This window comes from Lissotriton vulgaris, chromosome 6 (assembly GCF_964263255.1).
Source record: "Lissotriton vulgaris chromosome 6, aLisVul1.2, whole genome shotgun sequence".
Lineage (NCBI taxonomy): Eukaryota > Metazoa > Chordata > Amphibia > Caudata > Salamandridae > Lissotriton > Lissotriton vulgaris.
Genome location: NC_141694.1, coordinates 1,330,639,738 through 1,330,664,799, shown reverse-complemented (window position 1 = coordinate 1,330,664,799; position 25,062 = coordinate 1,330,639,738).

The window sequence follows — 25,062 nt, the reverse complement described above, 5'->3', positions numbered from 1 at the left end:
ATTATAATTGTAAAAATCTATCCACAGCGGCATGTTTAAACATTGAAATGCAAATAAAAACAATTAAGTTGATCTTGCAGGACGTACCACGTCAACATGAGGGTAAGGCCCATACATAAAAAATTACAATCATTACAATTGTTGGCCATCTAGTATGCATCAATATTGTAAAAGACTGATAAGCAAATTAAAAAAGAGCGGCGTACCTATCAAACACGATGGTAGGGCCAACTTAATAAAGTCAAAAAACAGTATATGAACAGTGTTTGAAAAACAAGCAAAAAACAAAGGTCAATACATGATTTTACTAGTTGACTCATTGGTACACCTCAAATTGGAAAAAGATAGATAGCTGGGTGGTTGCGTACCTATATTGATTGGGTCAAAATGTGTGAAATCACATTCAGTCAACAAAAGTGGCCTGGTGATTTTTCAGAATCTATGGACAAATGGATATCATGACGATCGGTTGATCAAAGTAGTAAATCTAGATGTTAAAGGGGAATCAATCACGTTAGTGTAGCCAATTGAGAAAAGGAACTGTCCTGTTCATTAAGGCCTGTTTCTATGGAGTTGAAAAAGTATATCCATTTCAGTTCACGAGTGTTCAGAATATCAGAAATGTTACCTCCTCGTGGTCCTAAAGTGGTTTTCTCAATTACCAGCCATTGTAGACTTTCAGGTGGGTGGGCATGCAGCTTAAAGTGTTTCACAAGAGGTGCGCCAGAGACATCACATCGAATGCGGCTCATATGCTGTAGGATCCGTACTTTGATTTTTTGCTGGGTCTGTCCAATATAGATCTTTTGACATGGGCATATGATGCCATAGATAAGGTTGTTGGAATTACAATTGCTGAAGGATTTTAGTCTGACCGTTAAGTGAAGATGTACAAATTCTTTGGTCTGTATAGTCATATCACAAGCCTTGCAATTGCCACAGCGGAAATGGCCGGTGACTGGTGGAAGATTCCACAGGGTATTGATGGTAGGTTCTTTGTCAGGCGACAGAAAGGAGCACACGACGTAGTCTTTGATACTTTTAGCTTTCTTAAAAGCATGGAGAGGGGTCTCAGATTGTTGGATTTCATCCGATACCAGATGCCAATGTTTGTTGATAATCCTTTTGATGTTGTTACTTTTCGTATTGTAGGTAGTGACACAGACAATACGACTCTCATCACACTTGGTTCTGTCTTTAGGAGTGAGAAGTTCATCGCGTGGATAGAACCATGCGCGTTTACGTGCCTTTTTGATCAAGCGTCTTGGGTAACCTCGTTCAAGCAAGCGATCGGAGAGAACCTGAGATTCCAGGAAGTAGTCGTCTTTGTCTGAACAATTTCTCCGTATCCTCAAAAATTGCCCAAAGGGGAGATTATCCCGAAGAGCCCGCGGATGATGGCTATTGTAGGCCAATAAGGAGTTTCTCTCTGATGGTTTGCGGTATAATTTCGTGCATAGTCTTCCAGAGTGATGGTAAATAGTTACATCCAAGAAATCGATAGTGACACTGTCTGATTCAATCGTAAACTTGACATGCTGGGATTGTTGGTTTAGCCAGGTAAAGAAATCATCCAATTGGTCACCGGTGCCCTTCCAGATCATTAAAATGTCATCTATATACCTCATCCAGAGGTCGATGTTCTCTCTGAATGGGTTCAGTTGGTTCAGGACACTGTCTTCTTCAAACGCTGCCATATACAGTATAGCTACGTCTGGGGCAAAAGGAGCACCCATGGCTACACCTGATGTTTGCAGGTAGAACTTGTTATCAAACAGAAAAAAATTACGAGTCATGGCTATTTTGAGCAGAGCCACAATAAACTCCGAAGGGACTTGTACTGGTGCAGGGCGATTTTGAAGGCATCTGGTTATCACGGTTAGTGCCTCTTGTTGAGGAATGCACGTATAGAGGGAAACTACATCACACGTGACCAACCTTTGCTTCGTCGGATCGTATGGAATGTTTTCAACTATGTTGATAGCGTGCATTGTGTCTCGAAGGTAGGACAAGGTAGATTCGGCAAGTGGTTTGATGAAAAAATCAATGTATTTACCCAATGGTTCCAGTATGGAGCCGCAGCCAGATACTATGGGGCGGCCAGGAGGCAGGGTCATGTTCTTATGTATCTTTGGCAAAGTATACAATGTTGCAAGACGAGGATGTTTGTTGTTCAAAAAATGAAATTCGTTTTCGGACAGGAATCCTAAATGGAGCCCTTCCTGGGTGATTTCAAGGATCTCCATGGCAATAGAGCTGGTAGGATCAGATCTCAACAGTTGGTAACAAGTGTCGTCCTGTAACTGGCGAAGAATCTCTGACTTGTAGGCACATAAATCCTGTATAACAATGGCACCACCCTTATCTGCAGGTTTGATCACGACTTGATGGTTATTGGCCAATGATTGTAGGGCTGCCTTTTGTGATTTACTGGTGTTGTACCGGACGAAAGTTTTGTCTAGAAGGGCGCGTTGGACATCTCGCCACACTACAGATTCGTATGCCAGAATTTGATTAGACATGGTATGGGCATATGGAACAAACGTAGAGGGTGGTCGTAGGCCCGTAATAGATGACTTGAGTTGTGTTTCAGAATTGCGGAAAAAGTACTTGAGTCTGATTTTTCGGAAAAATTTGTAGAGTTCGCTTCTAATGATGAAGTTGTCTGGATTATACGTAGGCACGTAAGATAGTCCTTTACTGAGCACTGCCAGTTCTTCATCACTGAGAGGTTGCTTGGAGATATTCACCACAGGATTCTGGGTTGTAACTGGTTCTACCAGCGGTAGGTCTTGTTCCGAGTTACTCTCTCGCCGTGCTGTTCGGGTTGGAACCGGACCTGTTTGGAAGATTGGCCTCGTCCTGAGTCCCAGTTGGTTTGGTTCTGCTGGGAACCACGTTGGTTTTGCCCTCGGGGCCATGAGTTCCCTCGTCCTCGTGGGGGTCGCCAAGATCCCCGGCCAGGTCCTAAAAAAGGAGAGAATTGTTGGGGTGGATAGTTGTAATCCGGATATTGATATTGGTAGCTTGGGCCTGCTGCTTCCTGTTCCCCCTCGGAACTGTAGGACGAATCCGAGAAAGTAGGGAAGTTGCGTCTACCTCGATAGCCTCCACGGCCTCTGTTCATAAATCGACCCTGTGTGTCTTGTCGGTAGTAGTCGTCTTGTAAATATGGATAAGTCTTTTTTTTATCATAAAGACGAATATCACGTGCCAATTTTTCGAGTTTCCGTGTTTGAGTGGTTAAGTCGAAATCCTTCAGAGTGGCTTCCAAATTTGTTAGTGTGTCCTTTGCGCTGGCAAAGTTGGAGTCAGCAGCAATTTCCGCTTTCAGTGTTTTAATTTCAGCAGTGAGTAATTGTACTTGATCGGCAGCCGTTTCAACGCCCAGCACCATCCAGTGGCGCGAGCAATTGTTGGAGATGTGACTGAACCCTTCTCTAAATTTAGGAACTTCAATGAAAATAGCCGGTTCTGTTTTGATTTGTAGTCCAACCGGAATTATGTTCTCCCTGAGATATCTAGTGAGCAGGTGGCCGTGCCACTGTGTCCGTACCAGTTTCTTTTCCAGGCGCTCAAGACGAGAAATTTTATCCTTTAGTGAAAAATCAATTGATGTGATATTTGATTGGAAGAAGATATTATCAGGATTTTCCAATAATTTGTCTATGTAGTCCTCTGAGTAGGACAGGAGTTCTCTTTCTACCATATTGTGATAATGAAGAACTGAATTCAACAAACAAGGGGGGAAGAAGGAAAACCTCGCAGACAGCCGTCTGCTCGAAGTAAGATTGTACAAGGGGGTTACCCAATGGAGTCACGGGGACCTGGGTTCATTAAGTGTTAAGAGGAAGGGGTCCCAGCAAACATAGAAGAAATATAATACATTTCACAAGAATTGATCTGAAACACTTATTTTGATCCACAAATGTATTATTCAATAAGGGATCAAGTGTAATTAATACACATAGCAAAGCAGTCAACTGTATTCATGGTCATACAGTGCCCCGGGAAGGAGAAGGAAGTGATAGTGAGGAGGTAAGGGAGTGATGGGATAACGTGACAGTAAAATCACAAATTCAAATTGTATATTTCACGCTATGAATCACATAGCAGTTAGTACCACAAATTTATGGCGACATTATTTCAGAAAAGGCATACGACACATAGTACAGTATAAATGCAATTTTTCGCATGTGTGGTTGCCGTGAAAGGAAAAGCCGTCGACGTTTCGACCCTCTGAAAACGCAGGAAGATTTAACCTTGCTGCGGGGTCTTCATCAGGACCAAGGAAGGGGCAAGGGACCTAGTAAAGGGATGTAATTAACTTAGATTAGAGGGGTGTAGCTTCAACCTCTATTTATCACATAGGTAAATGCGAGCGTGCAAGAGAATCAATATTGTTACAAAGGAACTTGCATGCAAATAAATCCACGTTTAACAAACTGTTAGGTGAGAATATAAATCTAAACAATAAAATTGGTTATCATAGAGTTAGATTAACACACTATTACCAAAGTCTGGGTGCCTGCGTAGGAAACTAGCAGAATACAGTGCGAACAGCCACTCGCCTGATGGGGGTGCACTAGAGTGCCCAAGTAGGGAGACATACGGTCGGCCATAATGTCACTAAGAGCCCAAATTAGTTATCTCAAAAGGGCTAGTGCAATATTCAATAAATAACGGACATACCACATGATCCGTGGTTTACACTGTGGTCATATCGGAGTTTTTATCATAAGTAGGTCGTAGTCAGCATCTAAAATAATTAAGAGGTATTGATTAGAAAAGGGCTGAGGTGGCAATGACAAGATACAATACACGTAAACCGGGGGGGGGGGGGGGCGGGCCGGTGACGCGGGAAGCTTACCGAAACACGGCGTTCTGCCAGTACTTGGTGTTCAGTAATGTGCGTGGCGGAATTAATCCATTGTTGTGCTGAAAAACAACAAGGCATGAGGATCGTAAGTAACCCATTCGCTGAACTAGTTCTACAAGGCTAAGGACAGAGCGGGCGGGGGATTGTACTCACTCGCTCTCGTTGATTCACGGAGCTCCGTACGCGGGCAGCCGATCAACGCGGCATTTCCTGGTTAAAGGAAATAACCATGAAAACAGGTCACATGGTCACCGTCGGAGTCATGGAGACTAAGGAAAGACTATAGGTTGTCGGAATGGTTTTGATTTGCAGCGTGATGGGCTTAATGCTATACTTGATCATTATAATTGTAAAAATCTATCCACAGCGGCATGTTTAAACATTGAAATGCAAATAAAAACAATTAAGTTGATCTTGCAGGACGTACCACGTCAACATGAGGGTAAGGCCCATACATAAAAAATTACAATCATTACAATTGTTGGCCATCTAGTATGCATCAATATTGTAAAAGACTGATAAGCAAATTAAAAAAGAGCGGCGTACCTATCAAACACGATGGTAGGGCCAACTTAATAAAGTCAAAAAACAGTATATGAACAGTGTTTGAAAAACAAGCAAAAAACAAAGGTCAATACATGATTTTACTAGTTGACTCATTGGTACACCTCAAATTGGAAAAAGATAGATAGCTGGGTGGTTGCGTACCTATATTGATTGGGTCAAAATGTGTGAAATCACATTCAGTCAACAAAAGTGGCCTGGTGATTTTTCAGAATCTATGGACAAATGGATATCATGACGATTGGTTGATCAAAGTAGTAAATCTAGATGTTAAAGGGGAATCAATCACGTTAGTGTAGCCAATTGAGAAAAGGAACTGTCCTGTTCATTAAGGCCTGTTTCTATGGAGTTGAAAAAGTATATCCATTTCAGTTCACGAGTGTTCAGAATATCAGAAATGTTACCTCCTCGTGGTCCTAAAGTGGTTTTCTCAATTACCAGCCATTGTAGACTTTCAGGTGGGTGGGCATGCAGCTTAAAGTGTTTCACAAGAGGTGCGCCAGAGACATCACATCGAATGCGGCTCATATGCTGTAGGATCCGTACTTTGATTTTTTGCTGGGTCTGTCCAATATAGATCTTTTGACATGGGCATATGATGCCATAGATAAGGTTGTTGGAATTACAATTGCTGAAGGATTTTAGTCTGACCGTTAAGTGAAGATGTACAAATTCTTTGGTCTGTATAGTCATATCACAAGCCTTGCAATTGCCACAGCGGAAATGGCCGGTGACTGGTGGAAGATTCCACAGGGTATTGATGGTAGGTTCTTTGTCAGGCGACAGAAAGGAGCACACGACGTAGTCTTTGATACTTTTAGCTTTCTTAAAAGCATGGAGAGGGGTCTCAGATTGTTGGATTTCATCCGATACCAGATGCCAATGTTTGTTGATAATCCTTTTGATGTTGTTACTTTTCGTATTGTAGGTAGTGACACAGACAATACGACTCTCATCACACTTGGTTCTGTCTTTAGGAGTGAGAAGTTCCTCGCGTGGATAGAACCATGCGCGTTTACGTGCCTTTTTGATCAAGCGTCTTGGGTAACCTCGTTCAAGCAAGCGATCGGAGAGAACCTGAGATTCCAGGAAGTAGTCGTCTTTGTCTGAACAATTTCTCCGTATCCTCAAAAATTGCCCAAAGGGGAGATTATCCCGAAGAGCCCGCGGATGATGGCTATTGTAGGCCAATAAGGAGTTTCTCTCTGATGGTTTGCGGTATAATTTCGTGCATAGTCTTCCAGAGTGATGGTAAATAGTTACATCCAAGAAATCGATAGTGACACTGTCTGATTCAATCGTAAACTTGACATGCTGGGATTGTTGGTTTAGCCAGGTAAAGAAATCATCCAATTGGTCACCGGTGCCCTTCCAGATCATTAAAATGTCATCTATATACCTCATCCAGAGGTCGATGTTCTCTCTGAATGGGTTCAGTTGGTTCAGGACACTGTCTTCTTCAAACGCTGCCATATACAGTATAGCTACGTCTGGGGCAAAAGGAGCACCCATGGCTACACCTGATGTTTGCAGGTAGAACTTGTTATCAAACAGAAAAAAATTACGAGTCATGGCTATTTTGAGCAGAGCCACAATAAACTCCGAAGGGACTTGTACTGGTGCAGGGCGATTTTGAAGGCATCTGGTTATCACGGTTAGTGCCTCTTGTTGAGGAATGCACATATAGAGGGAAACTACATCACACGTGACCAACCTTTGCTTCGTCGGATCGTATGGAATGTTTTCAACTATGTTGATAGCGTGCATTGTGTCTCGAAGGTAGGACAAGGTAGATTCGGCAAGTGGTTTGATGAAAAAATCAATGTATTTACCCAATGGTTCCAGTATGGAGCCGCAGCCAGATACTATGGGGCGGCCAGGAGGCAGGGTCATGTTCTTATGTATCTTTGGCAAAGTATACAATGTTGCAAGACGAGGATGTTTGTTGTTCAAAAAATGAAATTCGTTTTCGGACAGGAATCCTAAATTGAGCCCTTCCTGGGTGATTTCAAGGATCTCCATGGCAATAGAGCTGGTAGGATCAGATCTCAACAGTTGGTAACAAGTGTCGTCCTGTAACTGGCGAAGAATCTCTGACTTGTAGGCACATAAATCCTGTATAACAATGGCACCACCCTTATCTGCAGGTTTGATCACGACTTGATGGTTATTGGCCAATGATTGTAGGGCTGCCTTTTGTGATTTACTGGTGTTGTACCGGACGAAAGTTTTGTCTAGAAGGGCGCGTTGGACATCTCGCCACACTACAGATTCGTATGCCAGAATTTGATTAGACATGGTATGGGCATATGGAACAAACGTAGAGGGTGGTCGTAGGCCCGTAATAGATGACTTGAGTTGTGTTTCAGAATTGCGGAAAAAGTACTTGAGTCTGATTTTTCGGAAAAATTTGTAGAGTTCGCTTCTAATGATGAAGTTGTCTGGATTATACGTAGGCACGTAAGATAGTCCTTTACTGAGCACTGCCAGTTCTTCATCACTGAGTGGTTGCTTGGAGATATTCACCACAGGATTCTGGGTTGTAACTGGTTCTACCAGCGGTAGGTCTTGTTCCGAGTTACTCTCTTGCCGTGCTGTTCGGGTTGGAACCGGACCTGTTTGGAAGATTGGCCTCGTCCTGAGTCCCAGTTGGTTTGGTTCTGCTGGGAACCACGTTGGTTTTGCCCTCGGGGCCATGAGTTCCCTCGTCCTCGTGGGGGTCGCCAAGATCCCCGGCCAGGTCCTAAAAAAGGAGAGAATTGTTGGGGTGGATAGTTGTAATCCGGATATTGATATTGGTAGCTTGGGCCTGCTGCTTCCTGTTCCCCCTCGGAACTGTAGGACGAATCCGAGAAAGTAGGGAAGTTGCGTCTACCTCGATAGCCTCCACGGCCTCTGTTCATAAATCGACCCTGTGTGTCTTGTCGGTAGTAGTCGTCTTGTAAATATGGATAAGTCTTTTTTTTAACATAAAGACGAATATCACGTGCCAATTTTTCGAGTTTCCGTGTTTGAGTGGTTAAGTCGAAATCCTTCAGAGTGGCTTCCAAATTTGTTAGTGTGTCCTTTGCGCTGGCAAAGTTGGAGTCAGCAGCAATTTCCGCTTTCAGTGTTTTAATTTCAGCAGTGAGTAATTGTACTTGATCGGCAGTCGTTTCAACGCCCAGCACCATCCAGTGGCGCGAGCAATTGTTGGAGATGTGACTGAACCCTTCTCTAAATTTAGGAACTTCAATGAAAATAGCCGGTTCTGTTTTGATTTGTAGTCCAACGGGAATTATGTTCTCCCTGAGATATCTAGTGAGCAGGTGGCCGTGCCACCGTGTCCGTACCAGTTTCTTTTCCAGGCGCTCAAGACGAGAAATTTTATCCTTTAGTGAAAAATCAATTGATGTGATATCTGATTGGAAGAAGATATTATCAGGATTTTCCAATAATTTGTCTATGTAGTCCTCTGAGTAGGACAGGAGTTCTCTTTCTACCATATTGTGATAATGAAGAACTGAATTCAACAAACAAGGGGGGAAGAAGGAAAACCTCGCAGACAGCCGTCTGCTCGAAGTAAGATTGTACAAGGGGGTTACCCAATGGAGTCACGGGGACCTGGGTTCATTAAGTGTTAAGAGGAAGGGGTCCCAGCAAACATAGAAGAAATATAATACATTTCACAAGAATTGATCTGAAACACTTATTTTGATCCACAAATTTATTATTCAATAAGGGATCAAGTGTAATTAATACACATAGCAAAGCAGTCAACTGTATTCATGGTCATACAGTGCCCCGGGAAGGAGAAGGAAGTGATAGTGAGGAGGTAAGGGAGTGATGGGATAACGTGACAGTAAAATCACAAATTCAAATTGTATATTTCACGCTATGAATCACATAGCAGTTAGTACCACAAATTTATGGCGACATTATTTCAGAAAAGGCATACGACACATAGTACAGTATAAATGCATTTGTAATTCCAACAACCTTATCTATGGCATCATATGCCCATGTCAAAAGATCTATATTGGACAGACCCAGCAAAAAATCAAAGTACGGATCCTACAGCATATGAGCCGCATTCGATGTGATGTCTCTGGCGCACCTCTTGTGAAACACTTTAAGCTGCATGCCCACCCACCTGAAAGTCTACAATGGCTGGTAATTGAGAAAACCACTTTAGGACCACGAGGAGGTAACATTTCTGATATTCTGAACACTCGTGAACTGAAATGGATATACTTTTTCAACTCCATAGAAACAGGCCTTAATGAACAGGACAGTTCCTTTTCTCAATTGGCTACACTAACGTGATTGATTCCCCTTTAACATCTAGATTTACTACTTTGATCAACCGATCGTCATGATATCCATTTGTCCATAGATTCTGAAAAATCACCAGGCCACTTTTGTTGACTGAATGTGATTTCACACATTTTGACCCAATCAATATAGGTACGCAACCACCCAGCTATCTATCTTTTTCCAATTTGAGGTGTACCAATGAGTCAACTAGTAAAATCATGTATTGACCTTTGTTTTTTGCTTGTTTTTCAAACACTGTTCATATACTGTTTTTTGACTTTATTAAGTTGGCCCTACCATCGTGTTTGATAGGTACGCCGCTCTTTTTTAATTTGCTTATCAGTCTTTTACAATATTGATGCATACTGGATGGCCAACAATTGTAATGATTGTAATTTTTTATGTATGGGCCTTACCCTCATGTTGACGTGGTACGTCCTGCAAGATCAACTTAATTGTTTTTATTTGCATTTCAATGTTTAAACATGCCGCTGTGGATAGATTTTTACAATTATAATGATCAAGTATAGCATTAAGCCCATCACGCTGCAAATCAAAACCATTCCGACAACCTATAGTCTTTCCTTAGTCTCCATGACTCCGACGGTGACCATGTGACCTGTTTCCATGGTTATTTCCTTTAACCAGGAAATGCCGCGTTGATCGGCTGCCCGCGTACGGAGCTCCGTGAATCAACGAGAGCGAGTGAGTACAATCCCCCGCCCGCTCTGTCCTTAGCCTTGTAGAACTAGTTCAGCGAATGGGTTACTTACGATCCTCATGCCTTGTTGTTTTTCAGCACAACAATGGATTAATTCCGCCATGCACATTACTGAACACCAAGTACTGGCAGAACGCCGTGTTTCGGTAAGCTTCCCGCGTCACCGGCCCGCCCCCCCCTCCGGTTTACGTGTATTGTATCTTGTCATTGCCACCTCAGCCCTTTTCTAATCAATACCTCTTAATTATTTTAGATGCTGACTACGACCTACTTATGATAAAAACTCCGATATGACCACAGTGTAAACTACGGATCATGTGGTATGTCCGTTATTTATTGAATATTGCACTAGCCCTTTTGAGATAACTAATTTGGGCTCTTAGTGACATTATGGCCGACCGTATGTCTCCCTACTTGGGCACTCTAGTGCACCCCCATCAGGCGAGTGGTTGTTCGCACTGTATTCTGCTAGTTTCCTACGCAGGCACCCAGACTTTGGTAATAGTGTGTTAATCTAACTCTATGATAACCAATTTTATTGTTTAGATTTATATTCTCACCTAACAGTTTGTTAAACGTGGATTTATTTGCATGCAAGTTCCTTTGTAACAATATTGATTCTCTTGCACGCTCGCATTTACCTATGTGATAAATAGAGGTTGAAGCTACACCCCTCTAATCTAAGTTAATTACATCCCTTTACTAGGTCCCTTGCCCCTTCCTTGGTCCTGATGAAGACCCCGCAGCAAGGTTAAATCTTCCTGCGTTTTCAGAGGGTCGAAACGTCGACGGCTTTTCCTTTCACGGCAACCACACATGCGAAAAATTGCATTTATACTGTACTATGTGTCGTATGCCTTTTCTGAAATAATGTCGCCATAAATTTGTGGTACTAACTGCTATGTGATTCATAGCGTGAAATATACAATTTGAATTTGTGATTTTACTGTCACGTTATCCCATCACTCCCTTACCTCCTCACTATCACTTCCTTCTCCTTCCCGGGGCACTGTATGACCATGAATACAGTTGACTGCTTTGCTATGTGTATTAATTACACTTGATCCCTTATTGAATAATAAATTTGTGGATCAAAATAAGTGTTTCAGATCAATTCTTGTGAAATGTATTATATTTCTTCTATGTTTGCTGGGACCCCTTCCTCTTAACACTTAATGAACCCAGGTCCCCGTGACTCCATTGGGTAACCCCCTTGTACAATCTAGATTAAAAGATTGCCACGTTTCTAGACTTTCCCAGAAGGATAAGTATAGTCTATTTATGAAGAGGTGTGTGGAAGGAGAGTAATGTGCACTGCCCCGATTGTCCTTCTAATCCTGGGCTGTGTGTCCGCATGTTTTAAATTGTACCACACGTAACTGAATTTTGGGTGCAACCATGAGTGTAAAAGTGAACTAACTGGTCTATATCATTTCTTATATTTTGTTCAGATTTCACCGTTGGCATTAGTGTGAGGTATTTAGCTAGGGCTGTTATGTTTGTAGTTATAGTTTTGTATCTACTTCCAAATGTTTTTTTTTTACTTTTTTGTTAAAACAAATGTAATGGCAGTATGCGTGAACTGGCTTTTTCGCTGGTGGTGTGCATGGACTGGCACTTGCCTGGTGGTGTGCATGGTTTGGCATTTGGCTGGCAGTGTGCGTGGACTGACATTTGGCTGGTGGTGTGCGTGGACTGGTGTTTAGCTATCGGTGTGTGACTTGCTCCTGGTTACTACACACACTGATAGCCAAACGTCAGTGCACACACTATTTCAGCTGCCAGTCGGTGTGATTGCTCTGTCAGTCATATGAGCGTATGAAAGTGAGGGCCCTTGAGTGACCCTGTCTGTTGATGTGAGTGTTGTAATGTGCTGGGCTCGCTGTGTGTGTGGTCTTGTGTGTGTCACGTATGAAAGGTGAATGGCCTGAAAGGCAGTTGGTGCCTTGACACAGCTTTACAGCTCATGAGCTTTGAGTCATTGGTTCAGGTTTCTGACCTATCAATTATTAACAGTGCATTTCATTTTTGTGAAATTTCTTGTTAATAAAACTTTACGTTCTGTACCGTCATTCCCCCTTGTGCCAAATCATACCAATATGTGTGTGTACTCGAAGAATAGATGGTTGTGAAGTAATATTTGTCTTTTCTGTCTTTCTCTGCCAGGGTGTACATTGTCTCTACATTGTATGTCGATGTGAGTGATGTAATATGCTGGGCCCGCAGCTGGTGGTGTGAATGGTCTTCTGTGTGCCATGCATGAAAGGTGTGTGAATGGCCTGTTATGCGGTTGCTGCCTTGACACAGCTTTACAGCTCCCAAGCTGTGAGTTATTCATTCAGTTTTTTAACTTTCAATTATTAACAGGGTATTTCATTTATGTGAAATCTCTTATTAATAAAATATACATTTTGAACTTCACCCTCGTGCCAAATCCAACCTGTATATGTGTGTGTACGTGAGGAACAGATGGATGAGCAATAATCTTTGTCTTTCTCTGCCAAGGTGTACATTTTCACTAGGAAAAATCTACCAACTCTAGATATTTTCATAAATTAAACACCCAGGGGAGTACAGATTGGTGGATCGCAACATGTTTTCTTACCCACAATGCCCTACAAACCTAAAAACGTGACTAAAGTCACATATTTTACTTGCATTTCTGTGCCATATTCTTCCAGAATTAGAAAGAAACCACAAATTTCCTACAACCCAGCATTTTTTCAGGCATCCCGATACTACCTCACATGTGTGGGTGGGCCATGTGCCCACAACAGGAAAAGGGCCCAATACTTTTTGTTGAAACATAAAAATTATCTATCACAAAGCGACCTGGTTTTGCAAGGAAGTTACCTGTCTTTTTGAACCTGGGCCGACCACCATCCATGGAAACCTACTAATCCCAGACAGTTCTGATAACTAGATACTCGGGGGAGTCTACGGAGGGGTGGCTTGCGTGGATCCCCTAATGTTTTCTTACCCAGAATCCTCTGCAAACCTCGAATTTAGCTAAATAAAAATCACATTGTCCTCAAATTTCTGTGTGGAAAAGTTGTGGGATCACTGGGCCTGTACAAATTTACTTGAAAACTTTGGGGTATCCATGCAAGCCACGGCTCCCTGGACTCCACTGGGTGTCTAACTTTCAGGAAAATGTGGGTTTAGTAACTTTCCCTAGATGAGCGTCGAGCACAGGACAAACATCACATGTTACTTCCTTGCAAAACTAGGTTGTTTTGTGCTAGATCATTTTGATGTCTCCACAGAAAGTTTTGGCCCGCTTCTTGTTTTGGGCACTAGGCCTACCCACACAAGTGAAGTACGGTTTTTATCGGGAGACTTGGGGAAATGCAGGGTGGATGGAAGTTTGTGGCTGCCAGCAGGTTTCAGAATTTTCCATCACAGAAATGTGAGGAAAATGTGTTTTTAGACAAATTTTGAGGTTTGATAGGGATTCAGGGTAAAAAAAAATGTGGCGAGAGCCACTCAAGTCAGCCCATCCTGGATCACCCTATGTGTCTCATTTAAAAAAATGTACAGGTGTGGTAGGTTTCCTTAGATGCTGGCTGAGCTAGGGCCCAAGCTCACAGCTAGGCCCATTGTAAAAAAAGGTCAACTCTCAGTGGTAAAATGTGATGTGTCCACGTTGCATATTTGCCATTTCCTGTTGCAGGCACTAGGCCTACCCACACAAGTGAAGTACCATTTTTATTGAAAGACTTGTGGCAATCCTGGGTGGGTGGGAGTGTGTGGTTGGCTGCAGATTCAAGAACTTCCCATCACAGAAATGTGAGGTAAATGTGTGTTTTTAGACAAAGTTTGCAATGGATTCTGGGTAACTGCACCTGGTGAGAGCCCTATAAGTCATCCCTTCCTGAATTTCTCTGGGTGTCTAGTTTTAAAGAATGTGCAGGTTAGCTAGGTTTCCCAAGAAGTCTGCTGAGCTAGGGTCAAAATCAACAGCTAGGCACATTGCAAAACAGAGGGTCAGTTTTTAGTGGAAAAATATGATGTGTCTACGTTGCATTTTGGGCCGTATCCTGTTGCAAGCAAAAAGTCTACCCACACAAGTGATGTACCATTTTTATCTGGAGATTTGGGGGAATGCTGGATGGGTAGAAGTTTATTGCTTCCCTCAGATTCCAGAACTTTCCATCACAAAAATGTGAGGAAGATGTTTTCTTAGACAAATGTTGAGATCTGCAAGGGATTCTGGGAAACAGAACCCAATAAGAGCCACACAAGTCACTCCATTTTGAACTTCACCCTCGTGCCAAATCCAACCTCTATGTGTGTGTACATGAGGAACAGATGGATGAGCAATAATCTTTGTCTTTCTCTGCCAAGGTGTACATTTTCACTAGGAAAAATCTACCAACTCTAGATATTTTCATAAATTAAACACCCAGGGGAGTACAGATTGGTGGATCGCAACATGTTTTCTTACCCACAATGCCCTACAAACCTAAAAATGTGACTAAAGTCACATATTTTACTTGCATTTCTGTGCCATATTCTTCCAGAATTAGAAAGAAACTACACATTTCCGACAACCCAGCATTTTTCCAGGCATCCCGATACTACCTCACATGTGTGGGTGGGCCATGTGCCCACAACAGGAAAAGGGCCAATACTTTTTGTTGAAACATAAAAATGATCTATCACAAAGTGACCTGGTTTTGCAAGGAAGTCACCTGTCTTTTTGAACCTGGGCCGACCACCATCCATGGAAACCTACTAATCCCAGACAGTTCTGATAACTAGATACTCGGGGGAGTCTACGGAGGGGTGGCTTGCGTGGATCCCCTAATGTTTTCCTACCCAGAATCCTCTACAAACCTCGAATTTAGCTAAATAAAAATCACATTGTCCTCAAATTTCTGTGTGGAAAAGTTGTGGGATCACTGGGCCTGTACAAATTTACTTGAAAACTTTGGGGTATCCATGCAAGCCACGGCTCCCTGGACTCCACTGGGTGTCTAACTTTCAGGAAAATGTGGGTTTAGTAACTTTCCCTAGATGATCGTGAGCACAGGACAAACATCACATGTTACTTCCTTGCAAAACTAGGTTGTTTTGTGCTAGATCATTTTGATGTCTCCACAGAAAGTTTTGGCCCACTTCTTGTTGTGGGCACTAGACCTACCCACACAAGTGAAGAACGGTTTTTATCGGGAGACTTGGGGAAATGCAGGGTGGATGGAAGTTTGTGGCTGCCAGCAGGTTTCAGAATTTTCCATCACAGAAATGTGAGGAAAATGTGTTTTTAGACAAATTTTGAGGTTTGATAGGGATTCAGGGTAAAAAAAACGTGGCGAGAGCCACTCAAGTCAGCCCATCCTGGATCACCCTATGTGTCTCATTTAAAAAAATGTACAGGTTTGGTAGGTTTCCTTAGATGCTGGCTGAGCTAGGGCCCAAACTCACAGCTAGGCCCATTGTAAAAAAGGTCAACTTTCAGTGGTAAAATGTGATGTGTCCACGTTGCATTTTTGCCATTTCCTGTTGCGGGCACTAGGCCTACCCACACTTAATCAATCAATCAATCACGGCATTTATAAAGCGCGCTACTCACCCGGGTGGGGCTCAAGGCGCTGTGGGGGGTATGTTACTGCTCGAACAGCCAGGTCTTGAGTTGTTTCCCGAAGGAGAGATGGTCCTGGGTTCGCCGAAGGTGGGTGGGGAGGGAGTTCCAGGTCTTGGCTGCCAGGTAGTAGAAGGATCTTCCTCTGGCGGTGGCTCTGCGGATGCGTGGTATGGTGGCGAGGGCATGGCTGGTTGATCGTAGCTGGCGGGTGGACGTGTAGAAGGTCATGTGGTCTTTGAGGCACTTGGGGCCCAGGTCGTGGAGAGCCTTGTGTGCGTGGGTCAGGAGTCTGAACGTGATTCTCTTGCTGACGGGGAGCCAGTGCAGGTCTCTCAGGTGTCGGTCGATGTGGCTGTGTCGGGGGATGTCCAGGATGCGTCGTGCCGAGGCGTTCTGGATGCGCTGGAGTCTTTTTTGAAGTTTGGCTGTGGTTCCGGCGTAGAGGGTGTTCCCGTAGTCCAGTCGGCTGGTGGCGAGTGGCTGGGTGACGGTCTTCCTGGTTTCGGTGGGGATCCGTCTGAAGATCTTGCGGAGCATGCGCAGGGTGTTGAAGCACGAAGATGAGACGGCGTTGACTTGTCTGGTCATCGACAGGGAGGAGTCCAGGATGAAGCCCAGGTTGCGTGCGTGGTCCGTTGGCTTGGGAGCGGTGCCCAGGGTCGGGGGTCACCAGGAGTCGTCCCAGGCGAAGGGTGATGATCCCAGGATGAGGACTTCCGTCTTGTCTAAGTTTAGTTTAAGGCGGCTGCTCCTCATCCAGTTAGCGACGTCTTTCATCCCTTCGTGGGGGTTGGCTCTGGCGGTGGTGGGGTCATTGGTGAGGGAGAGGATCAGCTGGATGTCATCAGCGTAGGAGAGGATGTTGAGGTCATGTTGGCGTGTGATGGCTGCGAGGGGGCTCATGTAGACGTTGAAGAGGGTTGGACTGAGTGAATATCCTTGTAGTACGCCGCAGATGACTTCGGTGGCCTCGGATCTGAACAGGGGGAGGTGGACTCTCTGGGTTCTTTCGGCGAGGAACGAGATGATCCACTCCAGTGCTTTCGAATTCCGATGTTGCTGAGGCGCTTCACTAGGGTGCGGTGGCAGACTGTGTCGAACGCCGCAGAGAGGTCCAAGAGGATGAGGGCTGCTGTTTCCCCGTTGTCGATCAGGGTTCTGATGTCGTCGGTGGCTGCGATTAGGGCGGTCTCGGTGCTGTGGTTGGCCTGAAACCCGGACTGCGGGGGGTCGAGGGATCCATTCATCTCGAGGAAGGCGGCCAGCTGTCTGTTGACGGTCTTCTCGATGGCTTTGGCCGGAAAGGGAAGGAGCGAGATGGGACGGTAGTTCTTGAGGTCGGTGGGGTCCGCCGTTGGTTTCTTCAGGAGGGCGGTAAGCTCGGCGTGCTTCCAGCTCTCCGGGAAGGTGGCGGTGTGGAAGGAGGAGTTAATGATGTCCCGGAGATGGGGTGCGATGATGGCGTCGGCTTTGTTGAAGATGTGGTGTGGGTAGGGGTCGGTAGGTGATCCGAGTGGATGGAGTTCATCGTGCGGGTGGTGTCTTCGGTGTTGATCGGGGTCCAGTTGCAGAGGGTGGTGGTGGCGGGCATTGGTTTAGCGGTAGGATGTGTGGTCTGTGCGTCAAAGCTGTTGTGTATGTCTGCGATCTTGCTGTGGAAGAACGAGGCGAGTGAGTCGCAGAGGTCTTGCGAGGGAGTGATGTCGTTGTTTCCGACGCTGGGGTTGGAGACCTCTTTGATGATACTGAAGAGTTCCTTGCTGTCGTGGGCGTTGTTGTCCAGTCATTCTTTGAGTACTGACTTCTTGGTGGCGCAGATCAGCTGGTGGTGTTTGCGGGTGGCGTGCTTGAGGGCGGTCCTGTTGTCTGTGGCCCAGTCGAGCCGCCAGGCTTTCTCGAGGGTGCGGCAGTTCTTCTTGGATTCCTTGAGTTCGTTGGTGAACCAGGGGGTTTTCTTGCTGCCGGTTCTGCTGGGAGGGTTCTTTAGTGGTGCGAGGTCGTCGGCGCAGGCGGTCAGTCACTTGGCGAGGTTGCTGGCTGCTTCGTTTGGGTCCGCTGTGTTGGTGGGTGTGTTCTGGCTGAGGGAGGCGGTGAGCTGCTCGGCGGTGATCTTGCTCCAGCTCCGGCAGGGAACCTGTTGCGGGTGGTGGTGGGTCGCAGTTTTCCTGAAGCTGAAGTGGACGCAGCTGTGGTTGGTCCAGTGGAGTCCGATGGCATGGCTGAAGGAGATGTGCTTGCTGGATGAGAAGACGGGGTCAAGCGTGTGGCCGGCGTAGTGGGTGGGAGTGTTCACCAGTTGCTTGAGTCCGAGGTTGGCGAGGTTGTCCAGCAGGGCGGTGGTGTTTCTGTCGATGTTGTTTTCCAGGTGGAAGTTGAGGTCCCCTAGGAGGATGTAGTCAGCGGAGGGCAGGGCGTTCGGGCTGATGAAGTCTGCAATGTCTTCGCTGAATTGTGTGCGTGGTCCCGGTGGTCTGTAGATGAGGGTGCCTCGGAGGGTGGTCTTGGGGTCAGTGTGTATCTGGAAGTGTAGGTGTTCGGCGGCGGTGAAGGTTTCATCGGCGTTAGTCGAGATGTGGATGGTGTTCTTGTGTACGATGGCGATGCCTCCTCCCGTCTGGTTGACACGGTCCTTCCGGGTGATCTTGTATCCGTCCGGGATGGCTATGGCGATGTCAGGCGCTGAGGAGGCGTTCATCCAGGTTTCGGTGAAGAAGGCGACGTCCGGTGCGGTCGCGTCGAGCAGGTCCCAGAGTTCTACGGTGTGCCTGCGGACGGAGCTGGTGTTCAGCAGGATGCACTTCAGGTGGTTTCTGCTTGTGCTCGACTTGGCGGTGCTGGGGCAGGTCCGGAGGCAGGTGAATCGGCAGGCTTGGTAGGCGAAGGGTCAGTGGGTGCGTCTCGGGGGGGCTCGGTAGCAGGCAGGGTTCCGGCCAGCATTGAGTGCGTTGAGGGTGGCGGCGTCGTAGGTCCATCGGGTAGTCTTGCATCGGCGGGGGCCAGGGGTCCTGGCGCTGGGCGTGGTCCAGGCGCAGACGGGCTGGCCTTTGGCGTGCCTTTGGTGTGCCTTCGGCGCACAATCGGCGCGCCCGCTGCGTGTGACCGCTGCGCGTCCGCGCGGTCGCCATTTAAGGCTAAGTGAGAGGGAGGAGCAGCTGGGAGGCGGGAGCGGGGAGGACACAGAACAAAAGGGGGCATGGCCGCGTGAACGGCGGCAGGAAGCGGGGAGCGGGGCGGGCAAGGCACAGGGGGACAACAACAAAGTTTATACAAAAGGAAATAAAAATACAACAAGACAGCAATATACTACGAAAATACGGGGGAACTGCTGGGGCAGGGAACAGCGAGGCAGGCAGCTAGGGCGGCAAGGCAGGCAGCACAACGTGGCTGCGAGCAGCAGCGAGGGGCACACACACAGCTGGTGGCCGTGTGGCGCGGGGGTGTCCTGAGAACAGGTCACCCCCAGGTCACAAATGAGGTACCATTTTTATTGAAAGACTTGGGGCAATCCTGGGTGGGTGGGAGTGTGTGGCTGGCTGCAGATTCAAGAACTTCCCATCACAGAAATGTGAGGTAAATGTGTGTTTTTAGGCAAAGTTTGAGGTTTGCAATGGGTTCTGGGTAACTGCACCTGGTGAGAGCCCCATAAGTCATCCCTTCCTGAATTTCCCTGGGTGTCTAGTTTTAAAGAATGTACAGGTTAGCTAGGTTTCCAAAGAAGTCTGCTGAGCTAGGGTCAAAATCAACAGCTAGACACATTGCAAAACAGAGGGTCAGTTTTTAGTGGAAAAATATGATGTGTCTACGTTGCATTTTGGGCCGTATCCTGTTGCAAGCAAAAAGTCTACCCACACAAGTGAGGTACCATTTTTATTTGGAGATTTGGGGGAATCCTGGATGGGTAGAAGTTCATTGCTTCCCTCAGATTCCAGAACCTTCCATCACAAACATGTGAGGAAGATGTTTTCTTAGACAAATGTTGAGATCTGCAAGGGATTCTGGGAAACAGAACCCAATAAGAGCCACACAAGTCACTCCATCCTGGATTTTCCTGGGTGTCTAGTTTTAAAAAATTTACAGGTTTGCTGGCTCTCCTATGGTACCAGTAAGCTAGAGCCGAAATTCACAGCTAGGCACATTGCAAAAAGAGGGTCATTTTCAAGTGGAAAAGTATGATGTGTCCACACTGCATTTTGACCTGTTACAGTTTTTATCAGGAGACTTTCCAGAACACAAAATAGTAGAACAAGTGCTATTATCAGTTGTCTTTTTCTGCATTTGTGCTTTCCAAATGTAAGACAGTGTTCAAAAAAGAAGTCATTTTGAAAAATGCCCTACAATTCACATGCTAGTATGGGTTCCCACAAATTAAGAGAGGTTCAAATAACCAATGCATCTAAACTCAAAATGCTATTCCCATTTCGGAAATACATAGTTTTCCATGTTACCTATTTTTCACTCTTTATAGTTTACCAAATGAATTGCTGTATACCCGGTACACAATGAAAAACCTTTGTACAGTGCAGCTCAGTTATTGGCTCTGGGTGCCTTGGGTTCTTGGTGAACCTACAAGCCCCTATATATCTCAGCAACCATAACGATCCAGCGGATGTAACAGTATATTGCTTTTGCAAATCTGCCATAGTTAGAAGAAGTTACAGGTGAAAACGTAGACACAAATTGCTCAATTTAATGTTTATTATTTCAACTGTTACTTTATACAGAAAAACCCTGGAGAATCTACACAAAAGACCCCTTGCTGAATTTCCAGATATTGCTTACTTTGTAGAAATGTATAGTTTTATGGATCCACCTTTAGTTTCACACCAGTTTCTACCACTAACTGGAAGGAAGTTGAAAGCACTAAAAATAGGAAAAATGGGCTATGTCCCAGTAAAATGACAAAACTGTGTTGAAAAAGTTTGGTTTTCTGATAAAAGTATGGCTGTTCCTAAAAGCTGGGAAGATGGTGATTGTAGCACAGCAAATTCTTAACTGATACCATTTTCAGGGGCAAAAACAGATGCTATTCTTCTGCAGCACGTTTTTCCAAATTTTCCAAGAAAGCCTCAAAATGAAGCTGTTTTTTAGCTAATTTCTCGGTCCCCTCTAAGGGAATTCACCAACCCTGGGTACCTTTACAATCCCCAGGAAGTTGAACAACAAAATGATGCAAATTTGGCGTGAATACCTTATGTGGCCAAAAAGTTATGGGAGCATGTCAGGATCATCAATCACAAGGAAGGAGAGAGGGTCTAGTAATAAGTTCCACCACCCCACAGACCCCCAAGGATATATAGTACACACACCAAAGGGGGGTAGGGAACACAAACAAAGTGACATAAAGACAGGACTAAAAAGTCAAAATTAATTGAAAAAACTGCCCTCACTCAAACACAATGTGCGTGACATGCTTTATCATCGGGTCTGCTTACAATACGCCCCCGCGTAGCCACGCAGCGGGCGGAGCATAGGGAAGGGGGAAAAAAATTAAAAACACACACTACTCAAAAACAACAGGTACAAACACATATAAGTGACATACAGTGATCACACAGGTTCGTGTTGTCCGTCCAGACTGGGTAAGTGATAGACTTGATGTGCAGATTGGAAAGTGCTTGTTAAAACTGGCTCATGGGTACCCACCAGTACTTTATTCCAGGGTCCCAAGGTCAGGATTAACATTTAGAGTGAAGGATGTAAATGTGTTTAGGCAGGAAGTCAAGATCCACAAACACTACTCCTTATACTGCAGTGGTCAACATGTTTCAACCGTTAATCCATGCCCTCGATTAAATGGGTCACACCGGTCTTCATCAGGACAGTCTAACTGTCCCAGTCCTTGTATGCCTCTTACCTCAATGCAGTGATGGGTAGAGGGAACAACGTGGTGGGTACTTCCACAACCGTGGATCGTTATTAGTACAATAGAGAATAATTATTTTCAGAACAGTATCCATTGTAGTATACTTGAGTAGAGTATTGTTAGGTATTGATTGCCCCAAATCACTTAATACTCAAAATCTCAAATGATTTAAAAAGAAAGAGTATTAGCATCAATAACAGACACACTCCAGAGGTGACAGAACACTTCGCACATAACAGGGGAAACTCTCAACCCCTATTCAAAGGTGTCAAAAATCCCAAAGTACATATCCTGTCATACACTGTAAAATAAAATAGCCCACAGGATAAAAAAGCAGGAATAGGCGTCTTACCGAGTCTATTGATTCTTAAGGCTCGAAATGGCGTCAGCGGGTGAAGCTCCAAAGAACACAACCTGTGTTCGAGGGTAAAACATATGCAGGTAGATCAAACTAGTTCTCAATGTAAACATACCATTTATAGCCCAAACAGGCCCCTCCTGCCTTCAGTTGTATAAGAGGGGTGTCGGCATTCACAAAATCAGCCCAGTAAATCTGTGTAATATATCCTCACTGTATTTCTGCTCCCTATCCATGCTGCGGAGTACAGTGAACAAACTATGTGGTCAAAAGGACCCATCAAGCCCGTGCAGGACCCGAGTAGGAGAAGTAAGCCCATCTTGGCAAAAGAAACCGCCCAGCTTGTGCAGAACCCGAGTAGAGAAAGTAAGCCCATCTTGGCGATTTCAAAAATAACGACCAACACCCATCGTCTAGTGGCCCCACTTACTGTTCTGTAGGATAGCTCCAGCACAATTTGTGCCCGCCATGCATAGACGCTGCGAAGATTTCGGCGGGTTGTGGCGCTGCTCTTAATAAACCCTGCCTCGCGTTTACCCGGTCTCTGCACTTCCGCGTGATCACGTCGCATGACGTCATCACGTACGTAGTGAAGATGGGAAAGGTAGTTTCTCCTATACGAGGAAATCACTCTAGCATACAGGAGCCTGTGTACCAGCTGTATATCCTACAATATGGTCATAGTGAGCCACCAAATGTTTAAATGGAGACGTCATCATGTGTATGGTAGAACGGGAACAGTGGTTTATTCAATTTGAGGAGATCGTACTAGCATACAGGAGGCCGTATACTAACTGTGTGTCATAAATTATAGTACCAGTGAGCCACCCGATGATTAAACGGCAGATGCGACTATTGCCGTGCATCACTCTTCACATACCGTGGTGGGCCCCACCATGTTGCTGTTAAGTTAGTCCCAGATAGGGGCAACAACGATGACTGCCGATCTAGTGTGCCGTCGAAACAAAGAGCGATGAAGTCACTTTCATCAGGGGCTGCCGTTATCTGACAGTCTAAGCATACTCATGGGTCCCTCAAATGTTGCTGCTCGGGAAACAAAGTGTGTCCCTAAATTGCACAATTCAGCCCCAGATTCTGCAACATTGATGTTTAAATTTGGGTAAGTGTAGGCAATGAGGTCAAGTAAATGGACTTCCATATTTAGTTATTCATCTCCCCAAGGCATGCCATGCTATCTCATCGTTTAGGCCGTGTACATCACTATGGAGGCGGAAACCCCATTTTTGTTCCCTTACAAAGAGGGCTCTGCTTTTATCTCGGTCATGGTAAGTGGGTTTTTCAATGACCATCCACCGTAGATCCTTCGATGTGTGTCCCAGTTCTGCAAAGTTAGTTGTCAACTTTGTGTTAGACCTGCCACATCTCACAGTGCTGCGGTGTTCCGTAATGTGGGTACGAATCTTCCTGCATGTCATACCCACATATTGTTTCCCACAAGGGCATGTTATTAAATATATTACTCTTTGTGAGTTGCTATTAGTGTGTGACCTTTGTTCCCAGGGAGTTTGTAAATGCAGGTCAATCTGTTTGGAATTGGTTGTAAGGTGACACACACTGCAAGAACCGCAGCTGTAGTGGCCAGTCACAGAGGGCAAGCCAGTGATGGTGCTCAAGGTTCCATGTCCCGTCATTGTTCTCGGTCTGGTGTGAACTAGTAAGTCCTTGAGGTTTTGGCTTCGTTTGAAGGAAAACAGAGGTTTTTCCATTTGTAAGTGACCACAGATTTTCCAGTTTTAAAATGGTTCGCTTGATCTGTTGTGATGCAGTATTAAAGGTTGATACAAAAACCGTTTTGTCCACTGGGGGTCTGTTAGCCTTTGATAGCAGGACCTCTCGGTTAGCATTAAGTGCCCTCTTCTTTGCTCGTTTCACAATCTTTTTTGGATAACCCCTGTTGTGTAGTTTGGTTGATAACAGAGTAGCTTCAGCAGTGATGTCATTCAATTTAGAACAGTTCCGTCGAATTCGAAAGAACTGTCCCACCGGTAGGTTTTCACATAGCGACCGAGAGTGAAAGCTGGTAAATGCTAGTAGTGCATTCTTATCCGTGGTCTTGAGATACACTCTAGTCTGCAGGATCCCTTCACCAGGCTCAATAACCAAACACAGGAAGGGTAGAATTGTCTTGGATCCAGAATCAGAAGATCTGATTGGGCTAGACATAGAAGCCCTATACACTAATATCCCCAGATGGAAACTTTACGAGTACTGGATGTGGCCATATCAGACTCCCAGAACCTTTTTCCTGCACCTGACAGAGATAGCTTTAACAAAAAAAAAAGTTTGAATTCGAAAAATCTCTTGCCTTCAAACCCATGGTACTTCCATGGGTAGTGTTTTTGCGCCTAGTCTGGCGGGACTTTACGTGGGTGCATTTGAGCAAACTACCATCTACCACGAAACCTGTCCATGGAGGTACAATTTGCGTCTATGGCATAGATACATAGACGACGTCTTGGTAATTTGGAGGGGGGATGCTGACTCTGTGACCCTTTTTCTGGAATGGTTGAACCAGAGGAACAGGAACCCCCTCCTACATTTTACTTCTACAATTACCAAGACAAGTCTACCCTTTCTGGGTTTGGTTATTGAGCCAGGTGAAGGGATCCTGCAGACTAAAGTGTATCACAAGACCACGGATAAGAATGCACTACTAGCATTTACTAGCTTTCACCCTCGGTTCCTACGTGAAAATCTACCGGTGGGACAGTTCTTTCGAATTCGACTGAACTTTTCTAAATAGAATGACTTCACTGCTGAAGCTACTCTGTTA